General features: G+C 47.5%; 1 protein-coding gene across 4 annotated transcripts in view; it reads right to left on the bottom strand.

Moving 5' to 3' along the window:
* Window positions 1-22,028, bottom strand: part of LPP (LIM domain containing preferred translocation partner in lipoma) — a 620,294-nt gene extending 598,266 nt beyond the window's left edge. For 3 of the 4 annotated variants that reach the window (XM_081831395.1, XM_081831379.1, XM_081831402.1), the window contains exon 1: window positions 21,868-22,028. The gene's annotated coding sequence lies outside the window, so the exon portion shown is untranslated. Of the gene's footprint in view, window positions 1-21,671; window positions 21,796-21,867 lie in introns of those variants that run through there. The other variant, XM_081831390.1, reaches the window with a different exon arrangement.
* Between the last annotated feature and the right edge of the window lie 325 nt (window positions 22,029-22,353).

Genomic DNA, 22,353 nt, shown 5'->3' with positions numbered 1-22,353 from the left:
TGTGTTCCTGCTCTCACTATCTCTCTCTCTGTCAAATGAATAAATAAAATCTTTAAAAAAAAAAAAAAATCCTCAAAAAAGTGGACCTGAAATTCAAACCTGTGTTATCAAGAGTCAACTGTATTTTAGGGGCGCCTGGGTGGCTCAGTTGGTTAAGCGACTGCCTTCGGCTCAGGTCATGATCCTGGAGTCCCAGGATCAAGTCCCGCATCGGGCTCCCTGCTCAGCAGGGAGTCTGCTTCTCCCTCTGACCCTCCCCCCTCTCGTGCTCTTTCTTCCATTCTCTCTCTCAAATAAATAAATAAAATCTTTAAAAAAAAAAAAAAAGAGTCAACTGTATTTTAGTCCTTAATCCAGACAGAATAGATAACATCAGCATCATCCCCATTTTACAGGTGAGAAAACTGAGGCTTGTGGGAGATCTTATCTTTATCTTCCCCAGGACCACCCCAACTTGTAGCCAGGCCTCTCCCAGACTGAACCAATCATGAAAGATACAGCAATCATGTGCAGTACCTTTCTAATCTAATCTTTTTGCTGCTCACTAAACCCAGCAACCAAGGTGTCAAGGTCAATCCTGAGTCCTATCACTCAGCTGGCTTATACCCTGAGTGTGCCTCAAGGCCCCAATCCAAAGCAAATGCCATCACCCTAGCTAGATTCCCCAGTCACACTCCAACACCAGTGCCCACCTCACTTCATCCTTCTGCCCCACCCCCCAACCTCCCATCCTGGAGGCTCTCCACTGACCCTGACACGGGAGTGATGACATCTCTCCTGGACTGTGGACAAGCCCCTCTCGAGGCAGGCAGGCCTGGTCAACCATCACTGGACCACCCCCAGGCCCACTGCTCCTTCCAACAGGAGCTCAGGCCACCCAGCACCTTCTACTGGCCCCCTCTTCGGGTCCGCACCCACCCAAACCTATACCTCGTACACAGATTTCCACATCTTCCCAATTTGCATCCTTCCTCTTGCTCCTCATGCTGCCCTATTATATAAACTAAGTCTACTTGCTTCAAATCACAGCTCAGAGAGATCCAATGACTTGCCCGAGACTGCACAGCTAATAAGTGACAAAGCCGGGACTTGAAAGCCAGTCCTCCAAACTTGAAGCCATGTGTTTGTTCCACGAAATCCCAGCTTCCCTCTACAAGACTCTGGAAGCCCCCTACTAGGAGAGCTCGGGCCCACGGTTATCCTCTTCAGTAATAATGAATGCAACCCACACTAACATTCAGAGTGGACACTGAGGGCCAGGTATGTGCTCAGCACTTTCCCTGCAGCCCCAGGAGGTGGTACCGTCCTCGTTGTTCAGATTAGAAAATGAATACGTGACCTAGTCAAGGTTCGAGTAGCTGATGCCCCTGCCTTCCGACCACCCCAGGACTACACCACTTGCAGTTCCCATGCGATTCCTAGTGCACAGCAGTGGTCAAGATGGGGTTTCACTGAGCAAGAACACAGAGCTGGAGAGAGCTGAGTGGGAAGGCCTGAAAAAGAAGTCTGTGACCAGATCTGGCAACGCTGGTGAAACAGAGCTGTCACTCTGCAGGAGAACTAAAAATAGCCCAGTCCCGGACTATCTCTGGTGACAGGATGGAACATTCTGCAAGTCAGGATTCCTGGTTCTGACTCTAGCTTTCCTCCTATAAGCAGGGTGACTCTGGGCAAGTCTTTTCTACTCATCTCCAGGTCTCACTTCCCCATCTCTAAAACACAAACCAGTGGTTTGGACTACAGTGGTTCCCATCAGCCTCGGCACAGCCCAGGAGGCTGTCCGAATACGCGGGCATGGGGGCGCGGAGCACACCCTCCAGGGTGCCTCTGGTCTCCTTTAGCTTTGAAGTGCCACACTACATGGTCTCTCTGATCCTTCCAGCACTGCTGCGCAGAGAACCTTTAGCTTCCCCAATTCGGCGCCATCAAACTCCTCCCGATTCTGCCACTCCGATTTCCACCTGGCATGAACGGAAGTCAGCTGGCTCTCTCATCTGGCCATGACTGATGCTTCCTCCTGTGATTAATACAGAAGGCCCCCAGAAACAGACAGTTTACTCCACTGCACTTCTTTTTCCCATTTACCACCTCAGCGGTATGCATTCTGTCACTATATTAAAAAATAAAAGTAAAAACATTAGCAAGGAAGCCCAACCAGGAGCACTGTGGCATCCTGGCACCGTCTTTCAAAACACTGGAAAGGGCATTTATACCTAAGGCAAGTCAGTAAGAAACTGCCACATACTCTGAGAGACAGGGCCTTTCCAAACCCGGTGAGCTCTCTCTTTAGTACAAAGCTGGCTGAAGGAATGAGAGAGCATTTGCTTTGAACACCGATGACATGTGCAGATGAAACAAACCATTTCTTCCTTAGTCCTTACATGTCAAAAGAAAAAGAAAAATTATAGACAAACCTTACAGGTATAAAAACATATCCCAAAGAATACCACTTTCTCTATGTAGACTATCAACAAATGGACCATTCATGGCTACAACCCTGAAATAGTGCCTGAAAGTCTACTGTAGAATGGATGGATGGATGGATGGATGGGAGGGGGTGGATGGATGGGTGGGTGGGTGGGTGGGTAGGTTGATGGGTATGTGGATGGATGGGGGGCTGGGGGGATGGGTGGGTGCATGGAAGGATGGATGGATGGAAGGGCACCTTCTCAGTGCTGGCCCTGGGGGGTGTAGAGATGAGCAAGTTAAAATCCTATTCTAAAGGAACTAAGTTTGAGCATACTATGGGCAATGTCAAACCTGTCCATCTGTCCATCTGTGCATCTGTGCACCTGTCCATCCATTCAACAAGTGTTTGCCATACGTCTGCCAGATTCCAGACAGGAATGAATGTTGGGAGGAAGTGATTATTTCCTGCTTAGGGGCAAAAGGTGGAAAGCAAGGCCTGCTTCATGGAGGAGGTGCTAGACCTTGAAGATAAGTTCAAACAGGTGATGATGGCAGGGAACAGCAATCCAGACTGAGGAAATGCTGTGACAAAGGCAAGAGTGAGTGAAAGTAACAGAGATTAGGTTCCAAAAGTCAGGTGGTCCCATTCAACAACACCCTAAATGGATATATATGGAGACAAAGGTCAGTGGTTGCCGGGTGTTGGGGTTGGAGGTAGGGAAGAACAGGCAGATGACAGGGTTTTAAGGGCAGCAAAATACTCTGTATGAGATACAGTGGTAGATACATGTCATCACGCATTTGTCCAGACCCATAGAATGTACCACACCAAGAGTGAACCCTAACATAAAGTACGGACTTTGGGTGATAATGAGGTGTCAGTTTAGGTTCCTCAACTGCAACACATACACCACTCTGGTGGGGAGTGTGGATAATGGGGGAGACTATGCGTGTGTATGGGGAAGGAGGGATATGAGAAATCTCTGTATCTCCCTCTCAATTTTGCTGTGAACCTAAAACCATTCTTAAAAAAATAAAGTCCTTAAAATTAAAAAAAAAAATGTTTTAGGGATATACAGTGGGCTTACATCTCCAGGATTCTCTCACTGCCTCCACTGCCCCAGCTTCTTCCTCCAGCCTCCCCGCTGAAGATGGCCTCCCTCCATCTCTCCTGGCACTGAGCACCACACTGCACCTGCTCTCCTCATCCGGCTTCCCAGCTCCCGTGCCTTCGCGGCTGCCTCCACCATGTCTTCCTCCTGGGTATCAGTGCCTGCTGCAGGCTTGACTATACTTACTATGCCATGTCTTTACACTACTGTTTTCTGTAATTTATAAAACACATACTGCCCACGAGTTTGTATTTTTAATTCCTGTAAGAAGTTTTGGGATCCAATTTGTGTGAAAGTCAGACTGCAACATAATGTAGTATTGTATGATAAAAGCCTCCAAGAATAAAAACAGACAGTATATCCTGCTTATCAGAAACTCAAACACTGGTTTCATTCCTGAGTGTCACAGATTTCTTTATGAATGACTGTTCTTTGTTTTGCCGCGATTTGTCCCAGTCCTCTGGAAATACGTCCTAAGGATAAAGTTTCCTAATTTTCAAGGCTTCTTTTTCCAAATATTTATTGAGAACCTACTGTGTTTCAGGCTACACTCTAAGTTAGCACCCTGGCTCACTTAATTTTCACAAGGTAAAATTGTGATACTTTGTGAGCATTGAGTACTGTGAGGTTTCACTGACCACTGAACCCACTTTACAGAAAAGGAGTCCCTGACTATTGCTCACTCATCCATTCAACGACAGGGACAGGATCAGGGCCTTGCCATGATCCTTTCTTGACCTTCTCCAGGCTCCCAGCTCTGCCCAGCATTGCCACTCTCCATTTAGGGGCCTCAGTCTCCTCCCCCAAAAACAAGGCTGTACTGTGGGGATATTTAAGCCCTGCTTCATCAGAGCTCCTTCAAATCAAAGAAGCAGAAAAGGGCAATGAAGGTGGGTCCCACTTGGCCCCATGTCATCCACAGCTGCTCCAGTTTCTTTGTTCAACGTTAGAGGTTCCAACAGGCTGGTCTGTCAAGAATCCTTCCCTCGCTATTAAAAGATGTAAGCTTTAAAGCCACTCTAGGTGAGGGAGATGCGACAACCAAAGGCAATGTGTTACCGTGGACTGCATCCTGGAGAAGAGGATAGGATGTTAATGGGAAAACTGCCGAAATCCAGAGTTTGGAGTTTAGTTAATAGCAATGTACCCATGTCAGTTTCTTAGTTTGAACAAATGGCCCATGGTGATGCAAGACACCAAAAATAAGAAAAACTGGATGACGGGTGGATGGAAATTCTCTGTACAATCTTTACAACTTTTCTGTAAACTTAAGACTATTCCAAATTCGGGCGCCTGGGTGGCTCAGTCGTTAAGCGTCTGCCTTCAGCTCAGGTCATGATCCCAGGGTCCTGGGATCGAGTCCCACATAGGGCTCCCTGCTCAGCGGGGAGCCTGCTTCTCCCTCTCCCACTCTGCCTGCTTGTGTTCCCTCTCTCACTGTCTCTCTCTGTCAAATAAATAAATAAAATCTTTAAAAAAAAACCAAACTATTCCAAAATAAACAGTTTATTTAAAAAGATGACGGGGGTGGGGGGCCTAGCTGGCTCAGTCAGAAGAGTGTGCTACTCTTGATCTCAAGGTCATGAGTTCAAGCCCCATGTTGAGTGTAGAAATAACTTAAAAATAAAATCTTAAAAAAAAAGTGACCCCCCCCCAAAAAAATCCACGCATCTCTAATACCTTCTCCAAATCACAATTTTCTGACTGTAAGGATAACACATAGAAACAGTGGCTAATATTTAACGGGTACTTAGCATGTGTCAGGTTCTGTTCTAAGGGTTTGATATGTATTAACTCATTTAATCCTCACAACAAGGAGACAGATAATTTTGTTATTCCCATTTTATAGATGAGGCCACAGAGGCCTAGACAGATGAAGGAACAAGTCGGGGTATTAACGGTAGAGATAGGACACAGTCTAGCTCCAGGGCCCATGCTCTCAAGCACTATGCAGATCAAAGCTTTCCAAATGCTTCTGAATTTTTCAAGAAGGCTATAATAACTGGGGAAATCCAAAGGACTAATCACAAAGACCAAAAGGTGAGTTTCATGTTTAATACAAAGAGGAAGCTAAAGAACTCTCAAGGTAAATTCCTACCTTTTGAAAATCTTTTCAGGAGTGGAACCCAACCTCATGGCCATTATCAATGGCCTCTCTACATGTGAACAACTTCTCTGGACTTCTGCTGTGTCCTGTGATCTCAGCCACATCGTTCTAGATGATCCGTACCACCAGCCCACGGGTCTGCCACTTACCGGGCTGCCTAAGGACATTTTTTCGCTGAAGTGTCTGTCCAGGTGGATGGTGAAATGAAACATGCAAGCTGCCTTCTCTTCTTTTTTACAAAAGATTTTATTTAGTTATTTGAGAGAGAGAGAGAAAGTGCGTGCACAAACGAGGCAGGGGGCAGAGCAAGAGGGAGAAGCAGACTCCCCACTGAGCAGGAAGCCCAACTCAGAGCCTCGATTCCAGGACCCGGAGATCATGACCTAAGCCGAATTCAGATACTTAAGTGACTGAGCCCCCCAGGCGCCCTTCAAGCTGCCTTTACAAGGTGGGCAAAACAAGCTTCAGCTCCCCAGGTAACCAGCTTTCCTAGATTCCCTGGAATCCATGCTGAAAACCCAGGAGTGCATTGCCCCATTCTCTCTCTAAAATAAAGAAAGAAAATCTTTTTTAAAAAGAAGAGGAAGAAAAGAAATAGAACCCAGTTCTCCCCATTCCTTGCCTGTGCTCCTTTCCATACAGAAATGGATAACAGGTGCATACTGAAAGAACACAGCCTGGGGTCAGATCTCCATGACACTGTGGACCAGATTCGTAGATTGTCCTCCACTTTATCTAGCGTGTTCCAACTGCTGGTTGCGACTGCCGATGAGAAAACTGGTGGCATCATTTTAAATGAATCAGATGACTTTTCAGGAAGAATATAAAAAGGTAGCTGGTCTTAGATGAAAATGATGAAACAAAAGGGTAAGAAGAAGATTCATCAGAATAAGGGAAGCTGGAGGGGAAGGGAAGGAGGAGAAAGGGCATGTGATGGGGTACATGGACATGAGACCTGCTGGAATGAAGTTAGCCATGAAGGAGCCCTGACTCACTCCTGGGAGAGACTGTGATTCACAGACAGAGGCTCTGCCCCAGACAAGGTGTCAGAACACCTTACAGAAGTGATGGCTTCTGCAGATGGGCAGTCACTCAATTGGAACAAGGCCTAAAGCGGAGTTCTGCACCAAAAACCCTGCAGCCTCTTACCTCTCCAGATTTAGGCTATAACGGATATTGTCTAAGCTGTGTCCACGGGTTAAGGGCGTCTCAACCAAACCAGTCACGTCCAAATTTCACCGTTGCCCTGTTCCTAGTAACTCGTGACAATCCCCCAGGCCCCCGCTACTTACACAACTGTCCCTCCTTCACGAGCCCAGCCCTCCTGCTCTGATTTCACACCCTCAACCCTGGCCACACGTCTCTACATCTGAAATCCACCACTGTGTCAGCGTGCTTTTCCTACGCAGCAGAACTTCCAACCCTGTGTCAGAGTTGAAGGTGCATGCCTGAGTACCCCTCCCAGGCTCAGACGCTACAGACAGGCCCCATGGCTCACAGTAGCTCTTCCCAAAGCACACTGGAACACTAAGCCTAAGAAATGTCCTAGGGGGATTTTAAAAAAAAAAAAAAAGGAGGAAGAGGGTGGTGATTCAGGGACTCTCTGATCAAGCAACTTTGAGAAACAAACATCACGGTGTGCATTAGGTTGCTAAAGGCTCAGAGAGTCCCATGGCAAAGGTACCCATTTAATTTTGTTTAACTTGGACTTTACCAAACTTACTTGGCTAGAGGACCTTTTTCTCATAGAACAGTACTAAGACTTCGGGAAACAGTACCTCACAGAATCACATTATTCTAAGGCACTTCAACATCTTGTCCAATATTTATTCTACTACACCTCTCCTACTAGACTGTGTGTCTTCTTGAAAAGCAAGGACCTTTTCCAAATCATTGACACACAGCAAAGAGCTTTTTAAGCTGTAGGTCAATAAATATGTGCGAAATGAATGCACTAAACCCAATCATCTCATTTTTAAGATGAGAAAATAAAGCCAAATATGTCAACATAACTTCCTCTAGATCTTCCTAAGTATCTACAAGAATGCCTTGCACGAAGAAGGTGCTCAGTAATTCCTGAAGAATGGAACAGAACAGAATAGATGGAACAGAAGCTCCTCAGCTCTGCCCTAAGCCAGAAGTCCCCATAACACAATGGACTCCTACTTCTCTTTCCCTTCTCCTTTGACCAAGTTGGTGCCAACCAGAAGAAAATGAGGCTGGCAAATCAGAAGAGGAAAGCCATGGGAAAACTCAAGGCCCTTTGGGGTGGGAGGTAGGGAAATGGTGTTTGCAGACTGATGGGGATAAACAAGACCTGTCTGTATCTAATTTAGACTTAATAAGATAGTTTGCTGAATGTTAATTAAATACTCAGTGGTTGTTACCAACTGTGGTGATTAACTTAATTTTGAATTAAATAAGCAATAAATGCTTAACTGAAGTTGTATTAAATTTTACCCAGCAAGTAAGGAATATGAGGCTCTTAATTGACTTTAAACAAGATAGTTATGGCAAGTTAGTTGAATTTTTATTACCTGAAGATAACTGCCTTATTAAATCTAAATTGACCATTTTATTTGATAGAGAAATATGTCATCTGTTATTTCCATTTACCAAAAACATGTCCAAAAAGGTTCACACTTGTTCCAAACTGCCTGGATTGGGGTTATTTTGTTTTCTAGCCCTGCTTTAAAGATTGTCTATTTATCTGAGAGAGAGAGAGAGAGAGAAAGAGAGCCGGGGGCAGCAGAGGGAAAGAATCCCAAACGGACTCCGGGCTGAGCATGGAGCCTGACACTGGGCTCGATCTTAGGACCCTAAGATCATGACCTGAGCCGAAATCAAGAGTCAGATGCTTAACCGACTGAGCCACCCAGGCGCCTTTAATAATAAGTTTATTCATTTAAGAATGAATGTAAATGTAAGAGGCAGAGAAGTCTAGGAAGGAGTTTACATATATAAGATTGAAGTGATCATATTTTCTAAACCAAAAACCAGGTCTCTGCTTTCTCAACATAGCTACAGTTTGGGGCTGTTGTGTAGGTGTCACAATTCTGAAATTTCCAGGATGTTTCCATGGCTTAAAAGGCGACTGATCTAAAACGTATGAAATCACAGTAAAAATAAATGGTTGGCTCCAATACTGAGCACACTGTATGGTGCTGGGTAATTAGCCTCACTCTTCCAGAGGCCCCAGCTACCGCACATGTTAAATGAGGAGGTTGGATTGCAGATTACGGACTTTATTCACTATGTTTTTCTTTGTAGTATGTGTAGTCCCTGGAATAGTGCCTGGCGTAGGGTAGGTGCTCAATAAACACTGACCGAATGAATGAATAAAGAGCAGGCAACACAAAACGCTAAACATTGGACGCCTGGGTGGCTCAGCTGGTTAAGTGTCTGCCTTTGGCTCAGGTCATGATCCCAGGGTCCGGGAATCGAGCTCCAAGTTGGGCTCCCTGCTCAGTGGGGAGTCTGCTTCTCCCTCTCCCTCTGTCTGCTGCTCTGCCTACTTGTGTTCTCTCTCTCTGTCAAATATATAAATAAAATCTTAAAAAATAAATAAATAAATAAATAAAATAAATAATAAAAACAACGCTAAACACTTCTAGTCCCTTCATACCAAGCTTCTCCAGCCCACTTAAATACTGCTATTTGACAATTCACATAAGGGAAAAACACACTCTAAACCACTACATGGGAAATTTTTTCAGTAATTAAAGGAATGCAAATTAAAACAATAACAAAATACCTATTTCTTACATATGAACTTAGCAAAGACAAATGCAAGTTATAAAATTAAATCCTGGTGAGGATAGAAACAAGAAGAGTCCCACACCGCTAAGGACTCTGCTAGAGGCTGTGTGGCAACTGGGATGAAAAGTATGACAGATACTTAGTATTTTGTGCCAATCATCTTCCTTCGAAAGTTGAAAGGAAGCCAATAAACATTTGTTAAAGGTCTCCCTGCTATGGGTCATGCGCTACAGGGAAATGATCTTGGTCATCTTACCATCTGGTGGGCTGACAGAAAGTGGACAGAGATAACACTTTTCAGCAGGTACCACTTGGCAGGCTTTGCTGCTTTACTACATTGACCACAGAATTCCTTGCACAACCACATTACATGGAAGGCACTGTTATCTGCTTTTACAGAGGAGACTAAGTAACCAGTACAAGGTTATCATGACTAACAAGTGGCAGAGCCATGATGTGAACCCAAAGCTGCCTCTCCAACCATCCAGGCATTTGCTACTACATCCCAGAGGAGATAAGAAATATATTCATAAAAACACATAATGCAAAGGACAAAATGGCAACCGCTGTCAGGGATAAGTGGAAGTGACAAAGAAAGAATTGTCTTTAGGAAATAATTTAGAAGGAAGTGAGAGCTATTTGTCCACTGATGTTTACACTGCACTTTTTAATATATCGAATTGCATTTAATGTTTTTAAAACTGAAAACTATCCTACTGTCCACAGAGGTAACATTTAAAGCAGGATTTGTTAATTTCAACAACTCTTTAGTTATGTGAAAGATAAATATAGGGGCGCCTGGGTGGCTCAGTCGGTTCGCCGTCTGCCTTCGGCTCAGGTCATGATCTCAGGGTCCTGCGATCAAGCCCCGCATCAGGCTCCCTGCTCAGCGGGGAGCCTGCTTCTCCCTCTCCCTCTGCCTACTTCTCTGCCTACTTGTGCGGGCTCTCTCTGTCAAATAAATACATAAAATCTTAAAAAAAAAAAAAAAAGGATAAATATAAAGCCCAGGTAAAAAAAAAAAAAAAGTAAGACTTCTTTATAATAATATTAAGTGGAAATATTGTACACATATAAAAAAGGGGACACACAATTTGGGGGGGTTAAGATTAGGGTTATGGTCTCGTAAGAGGGAAGAGACAGGTTTCAGGTGAAAGAGTTTTGGTAGGAGGTATTTTGGTATTTTTTTTTTAAGGAGTTGAGTAAATGTATTCTAAATGAGTTCTTTTTGTCTTTTGATAACAGACTGATTGATGTTTACATGAGTTCAATTTGGTTTTTTCATTACTAAACATTCTTAAAACTCAAGTTCTCATTTATTATTTTGTTTACATAATTCACTCGTTCATATGTTCATTCAACAAACACTTATTAAATTCTTGCCACACATCAGGATCCACGATGGATATGAATATAAACAGAAGTTAGAGCTTATCTCAGGGATCTGCACAGGCTTGAACAGGAAGAATCTGAAATGGTGCTGACAGAAAACTCCAGTTGAAGTCCTGGTTCAACAGCCAACTAGCCTGGGCCCCTGGAAAGTCATTTAATCTTTCTCTGTTCACATTCCTAATCAGTAAAACTTAGTAAATAACTACTCACAGCACTGTTATGAGGATTTGCCTGTACTTCATAGGAAAACACATGATTCACTGTAAAGCACTATAAAAATGGAGACTGGCAGAAAGTTATAACCATATTCCATCTTGATCAGGACCATGCAGGCCAGTCTAGGCCCTAAAGATCTCCTTGGTGGGTATCAACCTACCAGCATCAAAATGGTCGATACTCTGCGTGAACTGTAGCCCACCATTCGTAGTGCCTCATCATCGATTTTCAACTTTCTCTGCCATTGATCCAATTTAGCTAAGAGGATCCTGAGAAGCCAAATGGACAGAGGTCCCCCAGGTAAGATGGTTACAAGCATCTATTCGGAGTAAGGAAGGGGGGGGTAGGGAAAAGGGAAGGGGGAGTAGGGAAAAGAGGGAGAAGGTTTAATAAAAAAGAAGTCAGGTTTGGCCAACCTCAAAAACATTCTACATCAAATCTCCAATCAATACCTGAGTTTTCACTAACATTCCAATCAACCACTGCTTGAATATCTCCAGTGATTAGAGATTCGATAACTCTAGAAAGCACCAATTCCATTCAGAATTAAGAGATTTCATGGAATGCTTAAAAGATAAAAAGGGATAGAGATCTTCTGCTCGACAAACAGCTATCTCAACAGCCATGCACTCTGTCACCTTTCTACAGACCCTGAGCAAGGATGGAACCAGGGCTGTGGACTTCGCACATTTCACCTGCTCAGGGTCTGGGTTTCTTCTTGTTTAAACGAGAAGATTGGGTGACATCATTCAACCTGTGAAACCTCCCCCATGTCCACGGCCTTGATCCAAACTCAGCTTCCCTTTGGCTTTTGCCTGGGCTATTACAGTACATGTTGCCATCTCTGGTACCCTCCCTCCTCATCCAGCACACCATAACCAAAGATGTTCCTAAAACACAGAGTCCCTGACTTGATTCTCCTTTCATAGTGCAGCCTCAACTCCTTAGCAATCGAGACCTTTCTCCAGCTCAGCCTCACCCCGTCTTTTCACCCTCATTGCCCTGGCCTCTGTACTATGCAGTCCATTTCCAGTGACTCCAATTTTCCAAGGCACTGTATACTCTCTCACCTCTGTGTTTCTGCCATGTGATTTCCCTTACTTAACCACCCTCTGCTCTTCCTGCCCACCAAATTCCCACTCATCCTTCAAAGCCCAATTAAATGACAGTCTCTTCATTGGTGAAGTTTCCCCCAGGTCCCTAGAGTTAGTCACCATCCAATCAGAGCCACCAGATAGTTCTTGCATGCATTTTCCATCCCCAAAACTCAGACCAGAATTACACTCATTCATTCACAGGTACGTCCGGCACATGGTGTGGAATGAATGAGTACAGGGGCATCAGATCAATGGACAAATGTACCTTTAGGGTCCTGCCCCACTGTCATTACTGGAACCCTAGGATTCCCCAAGTGAAGCTGCGAGGCCGTGGCCAGGAAGAGAGGTTTCCAGGTTGGAAATGACCAGACATCTGGAAAGCTGACCTACCTTTCACCTCATTCTAAGAAAAGGTGCTGCTTACCCTCCAGTTCCCTTTCGTCTGCCTTTCCCACGAGTCAGTGCACCCACACCCCGCCCTGTTGGTGGCAACTGCCTGCTGCACTTCTTATAAATGATTCGTTTTCATACCAAACAAGACAAAAGTTCCAGGTGCCAACTAAGTTTTGTTTTTCTTCCTGGGAACTGAACAAGAGCCATCTTCAGTGGAAACTCATTATGAAGAATAAAGGCAGGTTACTCTGGTGACTTCTTGGCACAGAATTTAGTACCACACTGGGCTTCCACAGTGATCCTTGAGATCATTATCAAGATGAGCCAATGAATGGAAAAAGAAACGACTCAAAAACCTAGCTCGAGTAGACACACAGACAGAGAATCAATTTTATTTCTTTAGATTTAGTAGCCAGAGCAATTTTAGCTGCCCCATTGCGTCCTGGACTGAGCCTTCCTGTCCTTCAACGTCTAACCTGAGAACCAGCCCTTCCAACGAACTCCCATACCCATTCCAGTGCACGGGCACACCCCGTCTGTCCCCTACTGCACCCCTCTTGTGGTGGCACCTTCTTACATTCTGACAGGCATGAACATGTTTTCATCAACCCTGACCAACCCTATGTGCCTACAATCTTGACAACCTCTTCCAACATCCTCAAACTTTACCTGACAAAAGTAGTTCACTGAACCAACGTTTCTTGAGCGTGTAGCATCTCCTCTACCAAAAATAGTGGGTGTTTGTTGAGTCATGATGACAGGCCTAGCCTTATGCTCGCTTTTTGCACGACCTCCCTCGAAACTCACCTACAAGTGGGACAACCATACCATCTATCCTCCAAATCAGAACGCCTTTGGGAGTGAAAGGGGTCGCTATCAGGCCTGCACTGGGACATGGACATAAACCAGGGCTGTGCTGAGCAGACCAGAGAGTGGGGTCCCTCTACCTGTTGGCCAAATAGGGTTGCTACAGCCACCTTTACAGACAAGAAAACTGAGGCTCACATTAAAGTCAGGAAGCCCTTAACATCCACCAAGTGGTCTTCTAAAGATGCCAAAAAATTCACACTACATACGCCCACAGCCATCTTCTAAAGGGGTCGGGCCCTCTACTTCCCAAAGCCCTTGGACATGGCAGCTGATCTGCTGGTTAATGGCCTGAGTGACGAAGAAATGCTAACAATGGCTATGGCAGGAAAAGTGCCCATACTGGGGGTGGAACAAGGCCAAAATACACTCCTTGAAGGTCAGTGAAATCACCCCACCCTGTCCTGATCCTCTCGCTGACCTGCGCCTCGAAAGGTTCCCACACAAGCTTCGGAGGGAGGACTGGAGCCACCCCTCCATACCAGCTTTCCATTTTAACCACAGGGGGCTTTGAAGTGAGGCCATGACACAAGCAATTACTGCAACAGAAGCCAGCCCAGCAGGGCTGAGAGGCCCAGACACCAGACGAACAAATCCCATGAGAGAGTGGGACGGCTGCAAGAGAAGAGGGGCCATTGCACAGCCTGGAAGCGCTGTGGCTGTCTTCAGCACTCAGCCCCCTCTGCAGGGCGCGCTGTTCTCCACACTGAGGCCCTCGATAAGAAGTCTGAAAATGTGGAAGTCAGTAGAGCAAGTCCCGCCTGCGACCACCCCAGGGAGCACTCTCCAGTAAGTGGTACAGCTACGATTCAAACTTGGAGCAGTGTCTGGGTCTACACCCCACCATCTCCACCAGTAGGCAAGGGATCATCACCGTGTGCCAGACCCCATGCTCGGGCCCAGAAACTGCCCCACTGCGCGCTGCATTATAGTTTATAAAGCACTGTTAGGGAAATTCCTCTGGTCCTCACAAATGCATTGTGATAGATCTCTATTTGAAGGTAACTGAAGCTCAGGCATGTTCCAGAACTTGCTTAAGACCACGGCACTAGTGGGTGGCTCAAACAGAGGTCTTAGCTTTTCATATACCAAAAACGTTTAGTGATGGTACTGCCAAAATGAGAGCCCAGACCCTCAGGGTTGGAGGTCTCCAACCTGATTCTCAGTTGCCTTCCAAAATCACAGACACAGGCAGCAAATACGAATTAGCACAGAGTGAAATAATACTAATGGTTTCTTGCCTGTGTATAGGGCCTGCTAAGAACGTGCCCGTCAATGTCAATTTCTCATGCTTACCTGCAGAAGTTAAGGAGCAGGACTAGAGCTTTGGAGATGGGAGCCTGACTCTCATTCTGCCAGTTAAAGCGGAGCACCCCATGGGAAGGTTCTTCACCCCTGAGCTCTTGCCCACACTCTGCAGATATGACTAATCCTGCTAACCCATCTCTTGGATTGCAATTGGGAGCTCAGTAATAAAAACGATTGTAAAATGCATCTCCGCCACATAAAAAGTGCTACAAAGGCAATGCAATACTAATGGGTTCTGTGAGATGGGTTGTGATGGGTAGGTTTAACAGGGAAGGAAACAAACAAAAGGATCTACCCTGTAATGGACCTAATACTGGCAGCCTCAAAACCTTTACGCAAGCAAAAGTAAGTAAAATTGAAAGGGGACGGGTAGGGGTGGGGCTGGGGGCTTCAAGAAGCGGTGAAGTTATCATGCAGTCAGAACCTTGGTTCTTGCAAAAAAAAAAAAAAAGGGAAGGGCATAAATGGCAGTAAAAAGAAATCAATCCCCAACCACACACACACTCAAACTGAACCATCTTGATCACTTTGTCTCAAAGTGCAAAGTACAAGGTTCAAGCCCAGTAACAGTGATCTCCAAGTTATATTCCCTCCCATATTCTCCAAAGCAAAGCCATGGGGGGGCGGGGCAGGGGAAGTAGGGCAGAGAAGGAATGTGTCAGGCCTGGCTCAGCAGAAACAGAAGCAAAAACACCTTTGAAATACAATAAAAATAAAAAAAAAAAACAAAAACACCTTTGAAAGAGATCTAGCCTGGGAGTACGGGCTGTGGCCCAACTCCAGCTCAGCTGACAAGGATGTGACAGAGCAGTGTGTCCCTTTCCCAGGGCCTCAGTTTCCTCACCTGTACAAAGAAGAATCCGGTTGCCCTAGCACCAAGGCCCAGCCCACATTTCTAAGGCAGGAATTGGCTGCTCGATGAAACTTCTTCGACTTCCTATACGCTTTGGTCACGTAAGAGTTTTTTCCAGCCAAGGCTGATAAGCTGGCAAATATTTAGAAGGACAAGAGTAGGAACTTAGCTGCCTGATATGCTTCTAACAGCAAACAGCTCCAGACATCCGTTTTTCCCCTCTCTTCTCTGCCAGACTGGTGCAGGCCCACTATCACCCACCGGAACTGATCAGCAGCCTCCTAAAGGGGCTCCCTGCCTCTGCGCTTGATCTGCTACCACTCTGCTCTCTGAAACACGGATCCACCAAAACCCTTCTTTGCTCAAAAAGTAACAAAAGCCCTCCCGCCCTCCACAACTGACATCATCCTTATTCTTCCTGGCAGCCCTTTCCCACCTAACCCTCCCAAGCCAGCCCCATCTTTCACCCTTCGAGCTCCACACACACACTTCCATTCACCATACACTTTAAGGCTTCAGGACGATACAAAGATATCAAGGTCCCTCTATCTGGAAAACTCTTCCATCCCTGTCCACCGTATGCACTCCTACTCATTCTTCAAAACCCAACGTCTTCTTCTCCATGAGCATTCTCCTGTTCTTCCAGGTGGTGGGTCACTCCTTTCTTAGTGCCCCCATCAGCCCTGTGTGCATCGCTCTCGTAGGGCCTTTACCATGCTCTATTTTAGTCTCTCTCCTATACTGGAATAAAGAGCCACAGAGCCCAAGCTCGGTTGTCTTTGTCAGCGAGCATTCAGCATTTCTGTCCAGCACATGTTACTCTCGCAGTACCCCTGAGCTGCACTGAACGCAAGAGACTGAGGTGTATGTGAGCACACATATACGTGAGGGACAAAGGGGCAAGGGGCCTGGGAATGGCTTCACGGCACAAGGTGGGTTTGGGCCTTGAGTTTAAAGGGACATAGGTTTACAACAGGCAGAGACTGGCCAGCCTGGAACTCCAGGCAGGGAGAACAGTACAGACAAAGGCACGGATCGAAAAAAACATAAGGTTCAAGGGCAACAGGACCACCTGGCTGTGGAAGGAAAAGCGAAAGAACAGCTGCAAATGCACTCAGCCTTCGGATGGCGTGCTGAAGAGACTCCTCTCTACACTGCCGGGCCCTAGTCTTCACCCTGACAACGAGACTGCCCAATGCCAATGCCACCTGGCCTAGCTGGTCCTCCATCCAGTCCTGGGACTCCACGGGCCCAAGCTTCTGGGTTAGTCAAAGTCCCTCTCCCCCATCATTGCTATTGTGTGGTTGCAGTGAAATACATCAATCCCTTTCTTCATCAAACCAATGCTTCCAAAGCACCTACCATGTGACAGGCACTCTTCTGGGCCTGGGGATATGGCCATTCACAAAGCAGGCATTTTTTCAATCCTCGGGAAGCTTATTTTGAAGTTCAGCGGGGACAAAGATCAGCAAACATATAAAGTCAAGTGGTGACTGGTGCCTGTATTGTGTCAGTGAGTGCTGTTCATTCATTGAACAAATAGTACGGAACATCTTCAGAGCACCAGAGACCAGAGGAATTCAAAGGTGAGATAGGCAAGGTCCTGTTTACTTTGCTGACTGCCAGTCCTAGCGTCTGTCTCCTCACCTGAAAATGCCTTTATCTCTGAGTCAGTGAAATGCAAATGATCCACCTGAGGCAGGTAGGCCACAGGAAGAACTGGAGTTGATCCCTCAGAGTCCTGAGCTGGAAAGCCGTCTTGCAGGAAGGAGTGTGCGTGACCGGAAGAGCAGGCAGGATCCAACAGGAGCCCTTCAGCTCAAGTCTAGAGGACATCCAGCATTGTGGAAGGAGCCACAGGTCAAGGGCAAGGACGGGGATCAAGACCCTCCCTCACTTCCCTTCTTGAGTGATTTTATTGCCCCAACTGCCTCTCTATAGGGATACATCAAAGCCTTATCACTACAGAGGAGGGAACGATGTGGGGGGAGGGGCTGATGGTTTGCTGGAGAGGCTCTGTTCTGTCTGGCTAGGTTTGGGAGAGAAGACACCCAATGGGTAGAGGGAATGGCAGTATCTTGAGAGAGAAGGGGCTGGGCAGCAGCATGTGGAAGTAAGAAGCCTGTTCGAGCACTTAAACCTTCAACTGTGATCCCACCGGGCCCGGTGCATGTGAACTGAATTAAATTCCAAGGAAGAGCACTGGAAAACACCACTGATTTGCATTTCCATTCTGTGGACACACAGAACAGTGACGAAGCTATAGATCAGGCAAAGGCTGAAAACTTAGCCATGTCACTAGCAGGTGTGTGACCTTACTTAACAAAAAACTCATTTTCTCACCTGCAAAATAAGACCGAAAATCATAAAACCTCCTTTAATCCATCAGTATGAGAATTACATAAGCACCTGGGAAGCACTCAGAAAACTGTCAAAATTATTACTATATTATTATTACTGTTATTAAGAAAGAATGATAAAAAGACAAACATTTTCTAGCTTCCATTCTGTGGTTCACCTGCCACCAGGCATGAATCCCATTAAGCCTCCTGACACCCGCCCACCCTATTCACAGACAGTGAGGAGAGGTGAAGTCCTCATGAGTACGTCAGTGTTCTGTCTCATTTCTGTGACCCACAAAGGAATGTACCAGCCATTCGCACCACACATCCAGGAACTGTGGACCAGACTCCCATACCACACTTCTGCTTCGAACCTTCTCCCTTGCCTCACCTCTAGCTCATACACACCTCCGAGCCCACAGATTTCCACCCAGATAGCAGCTTCCCACCTGCAACACAGCTTTACCTCCTCCTTCCTCACCAGGGTTTCTTCCAGCAAGGCACAGCCTTCCAACGCCACACTCCAGGAAAAGTCCCACCAATGCACACACTGCACTAGGACTCCTAATTACTGACCAGGGTCAAAGTCTCAGGTTCATTCAAACAGTTACTAAATGTGTTACTGTGCTTCCTGCATTACCATCCAAATACCTAATCCCAGGGACACTTCCAGAACCCCCCACTTCCAGAACCCCCGCCCTGGTGCACTCTCAAGTCGATCTCTAGAGATGCATGTAATGGCCCTTTAGCCTACAAGATAAATTTAAATCTACTTAGCAAATTAAATTTTTAAATCTCCATTTCCCACAGCCCCCTTCACGCTGCTCATTCCAAACACAGCCTCATGCATAAACCTTCCCTATGGCTGCATATGCCTAACACATCCAAAATCCGTATCTTACCTGTCCTTCTTCCACATGGGCAAGTCCTACTCAGCCCTAAAGATTCTCTTCAGACACCACTCCCTCTGTGGTTGCTTCCCTGAAGTCGACCCTCCTCAATGCAGAGCAGCCAAAACATACCCTTATAACAGCACACACACACACACACACACACACACACACACACACACTTGTGCTCTCAAGGAGGACAGGGGCTGTGTTCCCTCATCTTTGTACTCCTGGGGCCAGCCAGTTGCAGAACTTGTGCACCTCACGCACTGCTCTTCTCCCTTCTGTGTACAAATTAGCTGCGTGTTCCATCCCCTGCTTTTACCGGGTCACCAGGCATCATCTGTCTTGACCAAAAACCCATCATTATCCCAGCATCTTAAGCCATAGTTCTGAAATCAAATCCAACCAGACTCTTCCCTGTTCCCAATTAACCGGTGCCAAGTTCACAGTGAAGTAAAGTCACATATTAACACCAAGATCAAAGTTCTGGGCTGTAGTTTTGAGCACATCTCTAATTAGCCCTGTGACCTTGGGCAAAGGTTCACATGCTGATGACAGTGTTTACCAGGCCCAGTTCTCGGGGGGATTGTTTGATATCCAAATGGAATATCTGATGGGAAACTGTTTAATCAAGTGCAGAGCCCTGCACATTCATAAAGGGTATAATGAACAAATTTTATCAAATCTAACCATCAACTGTTAAGATGTACCATTATCAACTTAGAATGAAAAACTGCTCAGCCATGACACATCTGTGATTATAAGAGAACCCAATTTCAGTCATATTAAAATGTGAAGTGTGTTTTAGAATTAATGAAATAAAATTTATTTGTCTCAGTAAATTTTGCTACAAATTTGCTACAAATTTGCTACAAATTTTTCATATTTGCCAATGGTCCATAATAGGTACTTGGTAATATATGCCAAGTAAATGAATGAACACCCACTGAGAATACTCTTAGGCCAAATTATTGCCTCTCTCACTAGAATTGGGCAGCAGGAGGCCTCCCAATGCCAGTTCCTCCCCCTCTCAATCATGTCCCAGCCTGATCAAAACCCTCAAAAGAGGACTTCAAGTCATACCCCAACTCCCTTCATAATGAAGCCTCCTCTCCACCAACCACTGTCTGGAACTGTCTACCTTCCCAGAACAGTGACTTCTCCACCAGAACATGTCACCACAAAAAGAGTCCTACCTCAGTCCCAGCCGTAGTAACCAGCTCAGCACCTCAGCTTCTCCTCCCTCCAACCATCCCCAAAGCCAACTCTAGGCCCACCCACTGCTTACAAGGAGCAGAAGCCTGGGAGAGAATGCCTGACCCAAAGGGCCCAGGCCTGTACCCTCAACCAGACAGCTAACCCCAACTACTCATCTCCCATCTAGAGTCTACATTCTAGACTATAAAAGCCTGGATGTTGTGGATGGGGGACTGCCTTGCAAAGATTAAATTCAAGATACACACTCTTCCTTTTAACTGACCCCTGGTGCTGGCAGGAACCTGGAAGGAAGGAAGGCTGGTTGTGGGGTGGAGAGAACCCTATTTCGAGTTCTGGACCCCCCACCATCCACCATTACTCACTGTAGTCTCCAGAACTAGCACCCACCTCCTCTGGGCCTCTATGTTTGTTTTCCTACCTGTAAGAGTGAGGGAGAGTAAGGAATTGGGGGTGGGGGGCAGTTAGCTGCTTTCCCTCCTTCTATCTAGAGACTTTCTTAAAATGCACAAGTGCTGGGAAAGGTAAGCCATTAAGTCACTAACACCTTAGTGAAAATGAGTTTCATTAGGAGGCAAACAATTTAGAAAAGGGTAATGGAAACAAAGTTAACTGAGTCTGGTACTAGGAAAGCAGCTCAGGGATGACCCTACATTTTTGCATTTTGTGTTGAGGGCAGGAAGGCAGTGAATCCCTGGGAGGGGAAAGGAAGCCAGAGAGCCCTTTCAGTTCCCGGAGCACTCCCTAGTCCCAAAGGCGTCGCTCTGTCGAGTACTCAGGCACAACTCCACTCTTTATCTCATCTCATGTACCCCCTCCATCCAACCCTATGCCCCCAACACAGTCACATTTACAGTTTCATCTCCACTCTCCACATTTTATTTAGTCTTCTCTGGTCTGCATTCCCCACCCCCACCCCCGCGCAAATGGCCTTCCTGTCGCTGGCTGGCTTCAGGAAACCCCCTATCCTTCAAAGCCTTGATCAAGCGCGGCCCCTCCAAAGGGAGAAATCAAACTCCTTTCCTTAAGCGCCTGAAAACTTTATCCATGGCTTTCCCACCCCCCTCACCCCCCGCACTCTGCACTCAGGTCAGCTTGGGCACCTTGGTTGCCTGCGTGCTCCCTGAGGGCAGGGACTGGGCCCCACCAGCCTCTCTGACCCCGCACACTCAGCACAAAGTGGGTGCTGAAGAAATGCTTGGAGAAAAAGAACCAGGAGTTGGGAACCTTCTATGTCAGTTATGGCTCGGCCTCTACAGAGTGACTCGGGGAGGCCCTCCTTCTCTCTGGGCCTCAACTGAGCCGACTGTAAAATGGGGGGACTCGAATTACCGGGTTCCTAGGCCCTTTCCACTGTGACAACTGGGATTCCGCGAAAGCTCCCGTCGGCTGGGTGTGGCCCCGCCCCCTGGACGCCCTGAAAAGCCCGGGCAGGGGGCGCTCAGGGAAGGGCGCCAACCCCGCCCAGCCCCAGGTCGGCGCTTCCCGAAACCTCGGGGTCCCCCTCCCCCATGCGTGCACCCCGTGATTGCGCCGCGGCCGGCACTTCCGCACCTCGGGCCCTGGGGCCCGGGCTGGGCGCGCACTCTGCGCCCTGCGCCCCGCGCTCCTGCCTCCCCGGAGGCGCTCGCGCCAGGGGAGGGCCGGGGGTTCCCGAGGCGCCCGCGAGCGGAGGGTGGGGGGAAGGAAGGAGGATTTGCAACAATACCTCGGGGAGGAGGCAGCCGGGGCAGCGGCGGCGGCGGCGGCGGCGGCGGCGGCGGCGGCTGGAGGCGGAGGCAGAGGCGAAGGAGGAGGTGCCCGGGCACTCCCCCTCCCATTGTCCCCGGCCCCGGACAGGCCCGGCCCCGCGCCCCGTACCGCGCCCCGCGCCCCGCGCCCCGGGCCGTGCAGCCAGCCCTTACCTTGCAGCGCCCGGCTCTCCCCTGCTCGCTATCGCTACTTATCCCGGGAAAGCTCGCGCGGGGCCTGGGAGCGGACCCACAGACAAAAAGTGAAACTTCGGCAGGGCTGGAGCGGCTGCTGGTTGGTGCCTTTCCCCCTCCTTCCTCCCCACCGTCCCCACCCCCTCCCCTCGGGCTCCCGTGCGGTGCCCTGAGAGCTGGAGGCTGACGTCAGGGGCCTGAATTCCTGACTTTGCCTGCACGCATTTGTCCATGTAAGGTATGGGAGAGCGTGTGCCCGCGGGGCCGCCGCGCAGCGCTTGCCTGGCGGGGGAGGGGGCGCCCGCTGGGGCTGCGGCTAGGCCAGAAGGTGGGCGCGCGGAGGGCATGTTACTTCCTGGGAGGAAGAGGAGGAGACGCGGGGATGCAGGGAGCTTGCAAAGGAGAAAGGGAAAGAGGGAGGTGTGGAGGCTTTGCCTGCGCTGAAGGAAGAGGAAGCAGACGTAG

The sequence above is a fragment of the Leptonychotes weddellii genome, chromosome 1, assembly GCF_054177405.1.
Source record: "Leptonychotes weddellii isolate Sample4059 chromosome 1, ASM5417740v2, whole genome shotgun sequence".
In the NCBI taxonomy this organism is placed as follows: Eukaryota; Metazoa; Chordata; class Mammalia; order Carnivora; family Phocidae; genus Leptonychotes; species Leptonychotes weddellii.
Note: the sequence above shows the minus strand (reverse complement) of the source record. Positions and strands in the feature narration are given on the sequence as shown.